The 12,770-nt window shown below is 44.3% G+C and overlaps 1 protein-coding gene across 3 annotated transcripts in view; it reads right to left on the bottom strand.

The window, feature by feature from the left end:
* The window catches only part of POT1 (protection of telomeres 1), a 123,919-nt gene that overhangs the window by 86,400 nt on the left and 24,749 nt on the right, over positions 1-12,770 (bottom strand). The gene's annotated exons all lie outside the window — the stretch shown is intronic.

Raw genomic sequence — 12,770 nt, 5'->3', positions numbered from 1 at the left:
GGAATGGGTGGCATGATAATAGTGCCCCACCCAAGGCTTACGTAGGCTGAGGACCCTGCCACCCACAAGGTGCGTCTCCTGCCGAATACAAATGTCCAGGGAGTAACGCTGGAGAAATTTAAAGACCAGCGCCCTTTTAATTTTGGAATTAAGCCCCCGGACATTCCAAGATATCACCGACAAGGAGGCCATAAGGAAAAATAAAAAAATGTGACAGGGAAGAAACTCAGACCCGCATCCGGAACCCCAAGTGCAATCATCCCGATAGGCATTAACCGTGGGCCGTCTCCCCCGCTCCTTGAACCCATTTGCACAGATCTGACATCACACACAATTGTTATGCCTTCAAACAGTACATTCGATGTAACCTGAATGTACCTGGATCCCCCCCAACAGAGGTGGTTAGAAACCACATATGGTCAGGAACATAAGTCAAGTAGGCAAGTTATGCCCGAGCACTAGGTGCATAAGGGTACAGCAGATATGCCGCCATACCCTCATTCTTAATACCGTGTATTGCCCCTTTTAACATTAACCACTTAAGCCCCGGACCATATTGCTGCCTAAAGACCCAAGGGGTTTTTACAGTTCGGGACTGCGTCGCTTTAACAGACAATTGCGCGGTTGTGCGACGTGGCTCCCAAACAAAATTGGCGTCCTTTTTTCCCCACAAATAGAGCTTACTTTTGGTGGTATTTGATCACCTCTGCGGTTTTTATTTTTTGCGCTATAAACAAAAATAGAGCGACAATTTTGAAAAAAATGCAATATTTTTTACTTTTTGCTATAATAAATATCCCCCAAAAACATATATAATTTTTTTTTCCCCTCAGTTTAGGCCGATACGTATTCTTCTACCTATTTTTGGTAAAAAAAAAAAAAATCGCAATAATCGTTTATCGGTTGGTTTGCGCAAAATTTATAGGGCCTGATTCTCAAAAGAGATACGCAGACTTAACTGCTGTTCAGCCTGCGTATCCCTGTGCCTAACTTTGGAAACGATTTTCAAAAGGCTTTTTCCAAAGTTAGGCAGAAAATCTGACATGTGTAAGACACTTACACGGTCAGATTTTAGGATGCAGTACCGCATCCGCCACTGGGGGCATTTCTCATTGAAATGCAGCTTTGAGTATGCAAATGAGGACTTAAGCAGATTTTCAAAGCATTTCAGCACTGTGATTTCTGCGTAAGTTCCGAATTTGCCTGCGCAAAACTAGGGCTGGTTTTATAATGTGGAAAGTTAGTCACACATTGTAAAGGCCCATTCCAGCGACGGCATTTGGTATGCATTCCCGAGGGAGAACTCCACGGCAATTTTTAAATTCAAAACCGGCATGGGTTCCCCCCCAGGAGCATACCAGGCCCTTAGGTCTGGTATGGGTTGTAAGGAGACCCCCCTCCGCCGAAAAATCGACGTAGGGGGTCCCCCTACAATCCATACCAGACCCGTATCCAAAGCACGCTACCCGGCCAGCCAGGAATGGAGTGGGGACGAGCGAGCGTCCCCCCCCCTCCTGAGCCGTGCCAGGCCGCATGCCCTCAACATGGGGGGGTTGGGTGCTCTGGGGCAGGGGGGCGCACTGCGGGCCCCCCCACCCCAGAGCACCCTGTCCCCATGTCGATGAGGACAGGACCTCTTCCCGACAACCCTTGCCATTGGTTGTCGGGGTCTGCGGGCGGGGGCTTATCGGAATCTGGGAGTCCCCTTTAATAAGGGGGCCCCCAGATACCGGCCCCCCACCCTAAGTGAATGGATATGGGGTACATCGTACCCCTATCCATTCACCTGGAGGCAAAAAGTAAAAGTTAGTAAACACACAACACAAGGCTTTTTAAAATAATTTATTATTCTGCTCCCGATGCCCCCCCTGTCTTCTTTATTAGCTCAATTACCAGGGGGGGCTTCTTCTTCCACTCTCCGGGGGTCTTCTCCGCTCTCCGGGGGGGGGTTTCTTCTTCCGCTCTCTGGGGGGGGCTTCTCCGGACTCCGGGGGGCTTCTTCCATCTTCTCCCCTCTTCCGCTGTTGACTCGGCGAACCCCGGTTCTTCTGCAGATGTCCGGTGCCTTCTTCTTCAGCGCTGGCTGCCTGCTATGTTTGTGTGTTAGCTCAATTAGTAACAGGCAGCCGGCGCGGTCTTCTGTGACGTCAGGGTCTTCTGTTCTTCTCCCCTCTTCCGATGTTGACTCGTCGCCTGTTGTCGCTGTAATGATGGAAGCGCGCCTTGCATCACATTTATATAGGCATCACCGTCCCATCATGCTCCGGCAGGTACCCACGTGGTGGGTGCACGTGGGTAGGCACCCACCACGTGGGTACCTACCGGAGCATGATGGGAAGGTGATGCCTATATAAATGGGATGCAAGGCGCGCTTCCATCATTACAGCGACAACAGGCGACGAGTCAACATCGGAAGAGGGGAGAAGAACAGAAGACCCTGACGTCACAGAAGACCGCGCCGGCTGCCTGTTACTAATTGAGCTAACACACAAACATAGCAGGCAGCCAGCGCTGAAGAAGAAGGCACCGGACATCTGCAGAAGAACCGGGGTTCGCCGAGTCAACAGCGGAAGAGGGGAGAAGATGGAAGAAGCCCCCCGGAGTCCGGAGAAGCCCCCCCCGGAGAGCGGAAGAAGAAACCCCCCCCCGGAGAGCGGAGAAGACCCCCGGAGAGTGGAAGAAGAAGCCCCCCCTGGTAATTGAGCTAATAAAGAAGACAGGGGGGGCATCGGGAGCAGAATAATAAATTATTTTAAAAAGCCTTGTGTTGTGTGTTTACTAACTTTTACTTTTTGCCTCCAGGTGAATGGATAGGGGTACGATGTACCCCATATCCATTCACTTAGGGTGGGGGGCCGGTATCTGGGGGCCCCCTTATTAAAGGGGACTCCCAGATTCCGATAAGCCCCCGCCCGCAGACCCCGACAACCAATGGCAAGGGTTGTCGGGAAGAGGTCCTGTCCTCATCGACATGGGGACAGGGTGCTCTGGGGTGGGGGGGCCCGCAGTGCGCCGCCCTGCCCCAGAGCACCCAACCCCCCCATGTTGAGGGCATGCAGCCTGGCACGGCTCAGGAGGGGGGGGGCGCTCGCTCGTCCCCACTCCCATTCCTGACCGGCCGGGTAGCGTGCTTTGGATACGGGTCTGGTATGGATTGTAGGGGGACCCCCTACGTCAATTTTTCGGCGTGGGGGGGGTCTCCTTACAACCCATACCAGACCTAAGGGCCTGGTATGCTCCTGGGGGGGGAACCCATGCCGTTTTTTTCTTTGAAAATTGGCATGGAGTTCTCCCTCTCAGGAATGCATGCTGAGCGACGCTGTCATTTTTTTTTATAATTATTTGTTTTCCCGGCGCGTCTTTTTTTTTCACCCGTCGCAACTTTAGTGTCCCGTCGAAATTCTCAAAGCCGCCCGGCGTTAATTACGTTCGCGCGCTGCACGTCGGGAAAATTACGTCACACGCATGCGCAGTACGGCCGGCGCGGGAGCGCGCCTCATTTAAATTTTAAACGCCCCCAGGAGAGGAGGACCGCCTTACGACGGCGGCACTTAAGTTACACGGCCTGAAATTTCTACCTAAGTGCTTTGACGATCGGGCACTTAGGTAGAAATTTTAAGTCAGTGTAACTTAACTGCTGAAATTTAAGTTAGGCAGACTTTGAGAATTTGGCCCATAGCGTTTACAAAATAGGGGATAGTTTTTTTGCATTTTTATTTTTTTTTACTACTAATGGCGGCGATCAGTGATTTTTTTCGTGACTGCGACATTATGGCGGACACTTCGGACAATTTTGACACATTTTTGGGACCATTGTCATTTTCACAGCAAAAAATGCATTTAAATTGCATTCTTTATTGTGAAAATGACAGTTGTAGTTTGGGAGTTAAACACAGGGGGCGCTGTAACATTTAGTGTTCCCTTTGTGTGTGTTTACTAGTGTAGGGGGGTGTGGCTGTAGGAATGACATCATCGATCGGGTCTTCCCTATAAAGGGAATCACCCGATCGATGCGCCGCCACAGTGAAGCACGGGGAAGCCGTGTTTACACACGGCTCTCCCCGTTCTTCAGCTCCGGGGAGCGATCGCGACGGAGCGGCTAAAAACAAATAGCCGCGCCGACGTCCCGGATCGCTCCCCGAGCGGACCCGACCTCCGCATGTACCGGGGGGGGGTCCCGATCGGACCCCCCACCCACGTCTAGCAGAGGACGTACAGGTACGTAGATGTGCCTGTCCGTGCCATTCTGCTGACGTATATGTACATGAGGAGGTCGGGAAGTGGTTAATGACAGTTTGAAGTTTTGAGGTATTTGTGGATGAGGCTCTTTATCTTCTCAGATGGTAAAGCTACCCATCCCTCTTGGCAAAAAGCCTTCAGTTCCTGTAAATTCTTGGGCTGTCTTGCATGAACTGCACGTTTGAGATCTCCCCAGAGTGGCTCCATGATATTGAGGTCAGGAGACTGAGGTGGCCACTCCAGAACCCTTAATTTATTCTGCTGTAGCCAATGACAGGTCAACTTGGCCTTGTGTTTTGGATCATTGTCATGTTGGAATGTCCAAGTATGTCGCATGCGCAGCTTTCTGGCTGGATGCAAATGTTCCTCCAGTATTTTTTGAACATACTGTATTCATCTTGCCATCAATTTTGACCAAAATTTCCTGTGCCTTTGTAGCTCACACATCCCCAAAACGTCAGCGATCCACCTTTGTGTTTTACAGTAGAAATGGTGTACCTTTCATCATAGGCCTTGCTGACTCCTCTCCAAATGTAGCATTTTAGGTTGTGGCCAACAAGCTTAATTTTGGTCTCATCACCCCAAATGTCTTTGTGCAAGGTTTGAGGCTTGTCTCTGTGCGGTTTGGTGTATTATAAAAGTGGGATACTTTGCAGCATTTGCATAGTAATGGCTCTCTCCTGGCGCCTCGACCATGCAGCCCATCTTTTTTCAAGTGCCTCCTTATTGTGCATCTTGAAACAGCCACACCACATGTTTTCAGAGAGTCCTGTATTTCACCTGAAGTTATTTGTGGGTTTTTCTTTGCATCCCAAACAATTTTCATGGCAGTTGTGGCTGAAATTTTAGTTGGTCTACCTGACCGTGGTTTGGTTTCATTTTCCATTTCTTGATTAGAGTTCGAACACTGCCGATTGGCATTCTCAATTCTTTGGATATCTTTTTATATCCCCTTCCTGTTTTATACAAATCAACTACCTTTTCCCGCAGATCCTTTGACAATTCTTTTGCTTTCCCCATGACTCAAAATTCAGAAACATCCGTTCAGCAATGGATGAAATATGCAAGGGTCTGTCAGGAGTCCAGAAACTCATTTTATACACACACACACTAATTACAAGCAAACAGATCACAGGTGAGGAAGGCTATCTTTAATAGCCATTCAAACCCCTTTGTGTCTACTTGTGTACATGTTATCAAGCCAAAATCACCAGGGTATGTAAACTTTTGATCAGGTTCATTTGGGTAGTTTCTGTTGCCATTATGAATAAAAAAAAAAAAAAGAGTAAAACAGTTGATTGATAATAAATGGCTTCAGCCAAACACCAACCACGAGTGAAAGAAAATGTTTTGCGTTTTCATTCATATTCTCTGAAAAATTGCCAAATTCTGACAGGGTATGTAAACTTGTGAGCACAACTGCACATGTCACAGTGATAAAAATGGCTTTAGATCATTACTTCTACCAGACAAGATGTGGCAATGTTCAATTATTCTGTTTGTAAATATGAAAATGAAAAATTCCTGCAGACCAGTAAATTCATGTTAAGTGGAAGTTAAGCCACATAGGGGCAGCATTATCTCACTAGACTGGAGAATGAAGACTAAACCTCCAGGCGAACATATTCTTCAAGAAATTCACTATTAACTGCTTCTCATTACCTGATCTTTTTTATATACAAGGAATGAAGGAGGGCACAATCTGTAGATCTTACACCGAGACGCAAGTCAACCTTTAAATTCTCAATGTGGTTTAGAATGAATACAATCTTTGTTTTTATTAGCTTTTATTAGTCTACAATGGAAAGATTTACCATCAATTCCTGTCATTGTAAACACGTAAAAATGAAGGAGTTCGCCTCACGGAGACACAGACCACAAAGAAATCATAATTAAGAGAGTTATAAAAAAAAAAAAGCTTTGGGCATCTCTAAACCAAAAATACAGAAGATGCACTGGATACAAAAATCTTGCCGCGTACACAAGATCATTTTTCGGCATGAAAAAAATTTTGTTTTTAAAAAAAAATGTCATTTAAAATGATCGTGTGTGGGCTTCACATAATTTTTCGGCTTCTGAAAAACGACAACATTTTTTTTCGAGCATGCTGCATTTTTTAACGATGTTTTAAACAATGTCGTTTTTCGGGTTGTAAAAAATGATCGTGTGTGGGCTAAAACGACGTTAAAAAACCTGCGCATGCTCAGATGCAAGTTATGAGACGGGAGCGCTCGTTCTGGTAAAACTACCGTTCATAATGGAGTAAGCACATTCATCACGCTGTAACAGACAGAAAAGCGCAAATCGTATTTTACTAACACGGAATCAGCTAAAGCAGCCCCAAGGGTGGCGTCATCCGCATGGAACTTCCCCTTAAGTGCCGTTGTACGTGCTGTACGTCACCGCGCTTTGCTAGAGCATTTTTTAAAAACGATAGTGTGGGCAACGTCGTTTTAATAATGAAGTTGGAAAAACTTCGGTTTTTCTACATGCCGAAAAATGATCGTGTGTACACGGCATAAGGAGGAAAAAAAAGCAAAGACCCTGTGCATTCAATTGTGGAAGATTGAGGATCATTAATAATAGCCTGTGTATAAGTCAAGGGATTGCATTGTAAACATGCATGTAAATGTGTAAAACATACATATTTATATGGACTGAAAAATTGTCTGCTTCCCGTTTTCAGTACAAGCAAGGGTACTTATTCACAAGCACGAGGGCAAAAAAATAAATGCACATTAACCACTTAACCCAAGGACCATATTGCTGCCCAAAGACCAGAGCACTTTTTGCGATTCGGGACTGCGCCGCTTTAACTGACAATTGCGTGGTCGTGCGACGTGGCTCCCAAACAAAATTGGCGTCCTTTTTTTCCCACAAATAGAGCTTTCTTTTGGTGGTATTTGATCACCTCTGCGGTTTTTATTTTTTGCGCTATAAACAAAAATAGAGCGACAATTTTGAAAAAAATGAATATTTTTTACTTTTTGCTGTAATAAATATCCCCCAAAAATATATACAAAAAAAAAAAAAATTTCCTCAGTTTAGGCCGATACGCATTCTTCTACATATTTTTCGTAAAAAAAAAAAAAATCGCAATAAGCGTTTATTGATTGGTTTGCGCAAAAGTTATAGCGTTTACAAAATAGGGGGTATTTCTATGGCATTTTTATTTATATATTTTTTTACTAGTAATGGCGGCGATCAGCAATTTTTTTTTGGTACTGCGACATTATGGCGGACACTTTTGACACATTTTTGGGACCATTGGCATTTTTATAGCGATCAGTGCTATAAAAATGCATTGGATTACTATAAAAATGCCACTGGCAGTGAAGGGGTTAACACTAGGGGGCGGGGAAGGGGTTAAGTATGTCCCTGTGTGTGTGTTCTTACTGTGGGGGGGGGGGGTGACCTCACTAGGGGAAACACTGATAGAGGATACATGGTATGAACAAAAGATCAGCATTTCCCCCGCTGACAGGACCGAGAGCTGTGTGCGCGCACGCGCCCCCTAGTGGCGGCTCAAAGAGCCACCGTATAGCTACGGGCTCTCGCCCAGGAGAGCCGACCTGCCGCCGTATAATGACGGTGCGTGGTCGGCTAGTAGTTAAAGCGTAAACAGAGAGAGAGAGAGAGAGAGAGAGAGAGAGAGAGAGAGAGAGAGAGAGAGAGAGAGAGAGAGAGAGAGAGAGACCGAGTGTGTGCAGAAAACTTATTGGCATGATATAGCATATTAAAAAAAAAAAAGTGATATCCTCCAGAGAATGGTTGTTCTCCAGAGAATGTCAGCTAATGATCCGTGGTAAGCAGATGGTAAACATAAATTAGCTGTATATGAATCACTGGAATGCGAGCATAGTAGTGCACATCATTATGAGCTGGCAACGTTTTTCGCTGAATTGTGTCACTAATTGTTGATCGTCCAAACTGTAGCAGACGTGGCATTCATATCCATGTAAACATGTGAGGTTAACTCCTTGAATTATTGCCAGCAGGGACTTGAGCAGAAACTGGATTATTTGTCACCATAAGAGCCGGTTCACACTGGGGTGACTCATCAGGCGACTCTATTCAATAGAACCGTTCTAATAGGAGCGACGCAAGTCGCTCCGACTTAGAAAAAGGTTCTTGTACGACTTTGGGAGCGACTTGCATTGACTTCTATACAGAAGTCATTTTGCAAGTCGCCTCTGAAGTCGTCTTCAGGACGCCTTGCCGAGTCACCCCCAAAGTCGTGCCGGCCCAGTGTGAACCGGCTCTCAGAGAATAAGAAGTTCTCAGCCTGTGTTAAAATGTCTGGTTGTCAACAGAATATAAGGGAGTACATCACCCAATGCATGTGGTATCTGTTATGAGGTTCACATTGAATTTCCAGAGATAATATGGAGAAGATTGGCTAAGAAACGCCTGATAGATAGAAGCATAGAAAAGCAATGTGATGTGTCCAGACATTAGGCATCTCGGAAGCAAACCGTTGCTCCCAGTAAGATCACATCTACCACGCGGTCATCAACAATATTTGTTTACCTGTAATCTCCTTAGTAAATGTTGTAGTTTGCCAACATATCTGGACTCCAATAGTCCAGGAGTTGTGCTTTTGTGATTGTTTGTGGTACAATTGTTGTATCTTTTTCTTTGGGACTGTTGCCATCAGCTTTTAAAACTTTTCTCTTTTTTTTTTTTTTTTTACGGCTTCCCGCCTAGGCGATTTTTTGTGATACGGCACTGCTTCTCTGACAACTGTGCGGTCGTGCAACGTTGTAACCAAACAGCGGATACCTGTTCTGCCTCTGTACACTGCGATCACAAGTCATCGGCGGACATCGAGTCCGCTGAACCTGCAGGTGCGCATCCACTATATCACTTAAACAAGCCAATGATTTGCGGTATCCTGACACCTTGCCGCAGTACAACTGCAGCGAGTGGTCGGGAAGCAGTTAAACATCAATTTTTCTTTCCTTCACCCTGCTAGATAGGGGGAGTAGGTAATTGTTTACAAGTGTTATACAACTATATGCTCAACTCATAATGAGCTTGCTCACGTTGAAATTGTGAATAAAGTGGAAAACCCGTATGTATGTTGATCTATCCGACAGAAGATGGCCAAGCATACTGGAAAACCAGCAACTCCCAATCACCAATCCAAAATGGATAAGGCTCTACCCCTAGACATGTGTGTGAGTAAGGATACTAAAAGTTCAGGCGCCTACTTATATATCCTAAAATCAGGACAACCCCACAACGGAGGGGTAAAAGGATAGGAAGGAGATGAACATTAGCGTGAGAGTACTCCCAAAAATCAACCTTTATTGCACAATTAAAAAATGCACATATATCACAAGACACATTAAAACTTGTGCCAGCTAACCTTTTCCTATTGTTAGGCTCTTTGATGTCACAATGAGATTTCTATATTCTAAGGGCCTGTTAAATCAACATTCATTTAAATCACATATTATTTAAATTATAACGGGTGGCCAACCATCTGGCATGTATTGATTGTGTTGAAAGAAAGCCATCTATCAAATAACACAGGATTGTGATCACCAGCATAATGTGGAGAAAAACATATTTCATTGATGGGTTTATTCATGGTGTGAATATATATCCTTGATCTTTTGAGGCAACTTGTTGTAAGGAAATATTTGGTCTTTGTATGGCTTAGTATATGTTCTTTATCCACAAATAGACATATTGGACATGAAAGCACATTATAAAAGCTGTATACAGTGCAACTGTGAGGATGATACGCTCAAACCAGCTGGGGAATCAAGTTAGGGGACGAAAGACAATGATTTGAACACCTATGGTCCAGAGGGGGTAAATGAAACATATAGGAAAATGTGCCCACAGGGATATATAGAGCTCTTCACCTCCCCCACATGGGTGTATATCAATCGCAATCAAAAAGGTAGTTTCTGGTCCAGAGGAGATTACATGTATAGAATATATTAAAGTAAAACTCTCACATCAGAATATTGTCCTTCCCTAGTAGGAACTTGTATAGGGTATGATATATAGCAGCCCATTAACACATGATCTCCACATCATACATGGGACATGGTTAATTTGATTTCCGACAGCCATAAAAATACTGACCGTATATAAAAGAGGCACATTCCACATATAAAAAGCAAAATACAGTGATGGCCATAAAATATTTGGCACCCCTGCATTTCTATCAGATAATGCACCTATTTGCCAAGGAAATTGTTGCAATTACAAATGTTTAGGCATTCTCATATTTATTTATTTTGTATTGGGATGACACAAAAGTTGAGAAACAAAAAACCAAATCTAAAATATTCCACACAAAACTCCAAAAATGAACTGGGCAAAATTATTGGCACCTTCTCAAAAGTGTAAGAAATAATTGCATTACAAGTTTTTGCTGCTCCTGTAATTAAACTCACCTGTATCAATTACCAGGTGCTGAAAACATAGAAATCACACGACAACCAGTTAAAATGGTGAAAAATGCACTCAACCTTTCAATTCTGTGCCACAAGGAGCATGGAGAAAAGAAAGGGCAGCAAAAAATTGACTGAAGATTTGAGAACAAAAATTGTGGAAAAGCATGGACAATCTCAAGGTTACAAGTCCATATCCAGAGATCTTTACGTTCCTGTGTCCACTGTGCACCACACTGTCAAGAAGTTTACAGCCCATGGCACTGTAGCTAATCTCCCTGGACGAAAGAGAAGAATTGTTCAAAGAGTTTGCATAACTAACCCGAGGAAGCCAAAATAATTTTGGAAGAATGTGCTGTGGACAGATGAAACAATATTACAGTCTTTTGGTACAGCTTTTAACCACTTCCCGACCACCGCATGTAGATATACGTCGGCAGAATGGCACGGACAGGCACATCAACGTACCTGTACGTGCCTGCCTAGACGTGGGTCGGGGGTCCGATCGGGACCCCCCCCGCTACACGCGGCGGTCGGGTTCCCTCGGGGAGCGATCCGGGACGACGACGGCGCGGCTAGTTGTGTTTAGCCGCTCCGTCGCGATTGCTCCCCGGAGCTGAAGAACGGGGAGAGCCGTATGTAAACACGGCTTCCCCGTGCTTCACTATGGCGCTGCATCGATCGAGTGATCCCCTTTATAGGGGAGACTCGATCGATGACGTCATTCCTACAGCCACACCCCCCTACAGTTGTAAACACACACTAAGTGTACACTAAATCCTACAGCGCCACCTGTGGTTAACTCCCAAACTGCAACTGTCATTTTCACAATAAAGAATGCAATTTAAATGCATTTTTTGCTGTGAAAATGACAATGGTCCCAAAAATGTGTCAAAATTGTCCGAAGTGTCCGCCATAATGTCGCAGTCACGAAAAAAATCGCTGATCGCCGCCATTAGTAGTAAAAAAAAAATTATTAATAAAAATGCAATAAAACTATCCCCTATTTTGTAAACGCTATAAATTTTGCGCAAACCAATCGATAAATGCTTATTGCGATTTTTTTTACCAAAAATAGGTAGAAGAATACGTACCGGCCTAAACTGAGGAAAAAAAAAATGTTATATATGTTTTTGGGGGATATTTATTATAGCAAAAATTAAAAAATATTGCATTTTTTTCAAAATTGTCGCTCTATTTTTGTTTATAGCGCAAAAAACAAAAACCGCAGAGGTGATCAAATACCACCAAAAGAAAGCTCTATTTGTGGGGAAAAAAGGACGCCAATTTTGTTTGGGAGCCACGTCGCACGACCGCGCAATTGTCTGTTAAAGCGACGCAGTCCCAAACTGTAAAAACACCTTGGGTCTTTAGGCAGCATATTGGTCCGGGGCTTAAGTGGTTAAGTAAAGCCCACCATTCTACTATACAGTCAAACATGGTGGAGGTTCACTGATGTTTTGAGGTTGCTTTTCTGCTTCAGGCACTGGATGTCTCGACTGTGTACATGGCATTACGAAATCTGGGATGCAATGTAGGGCCCAGTGTCAAAGTTGGGTCTCTGTCAGGGGTCATGGTTCTTACAGCAGGACAATGACCCAAAGCACTGGAGAGTACTGAACTGGCCAGCAGTGAGTCCAGATCCAAATTCCATAGAGTGCCTGAGAAGAGATCTTAAAACAGCAGTTGCTAAAAGGAACCCTTCCAATCTAAAAGACCTGGGGCAGTTGGCAAAAGATTCCAAAATTCCAGTAGAGTTGAGGTGTAATAAACTCATTGATGGTAACAGGAAGCGATTGATTTCAAATTTTTTTTCCAAGGGGTTTGCTAACAATTACTAAATTGAGGGTGCCAATAATTTTGTCCAGTCCATTTTTGGAGTTTTGCATGGAATGTGTAAGGTTTGGCTTTTTGTTTCATCCCAATTTAAACAAAAACAATAAAACATGAGAATGCCTAAACTTTTGTAATTGCAACAATTTTCTGGGCAAAGTGGTGCATTATCTGTCAGAAATGCAGGGGTGTCAATATTTTTTGCCATGACTGTATTTTGCTTAAAGTATAACTAAGTGTAAATAGACAAGGCTATTAAAATATACAATAGGATCCTTTTGTAAA

Source organism: Rana temporaria, chromosome 3 (genome assembly GCF_905171775.1).
Source record: "Rana temporaria chromosome 3, aRanTem1.1, whole genome shotgun sequence".
NCBI lineage: Eukaryota > Metazoa > Chordata > Amphibia > Anura > Ranidae > Rana > Rana temporaria.
The sequence above is the reverse complement of the archived record's forward strand: the minus strand, read 5'-3'. Positions and strand labels throughout refer to the sequence as shown.